This window comes from Furipterus horrens, unplaced genomic scaffold (assembly GCF_987537825.1).
Source record: "Furipterus horrens unplaced genomic scaffold, mFurHor1.1.pri manual_scaffold_6, whole genome shotgun sequence".
Taxonomy (NCBI): Eukaryota; Metazoa; Chordata; class Mammalia; order Chiroptera; family Furipteridae; genus Furipterus; species Furipterus horrens.
The window spans coordinates 189,030,582-189,030,831 of NW_028327176.1; positions in this window are offsets into that span (position 1 = coordinate 189,030,582).

A 250-nucleotide genomic window follows, 5' to 3' on the forward strand; every position below is an offset into this window, starting at 1 on the left:
TCCCAACTTTATTGCTTTTTCTATATTTTCTGATTCCCTGGCCCACAATTCCCCCTGTGTGTTTTGGTTGATATTATGGTGGAGAAGGAAATAAAATAAAGAAGTACAGAGATAGAATAAAAATCCCAGCAAACCAATGGCTATTGTCCGAGGAAAGCTGGGGGTAGAGTGAACTGGGCTCTAGGATTTGGTCCAGCAGGCAGAGTTTTAGGTGGTAGTGTGACAAACTCCATTTGGTCATAGATCTAGG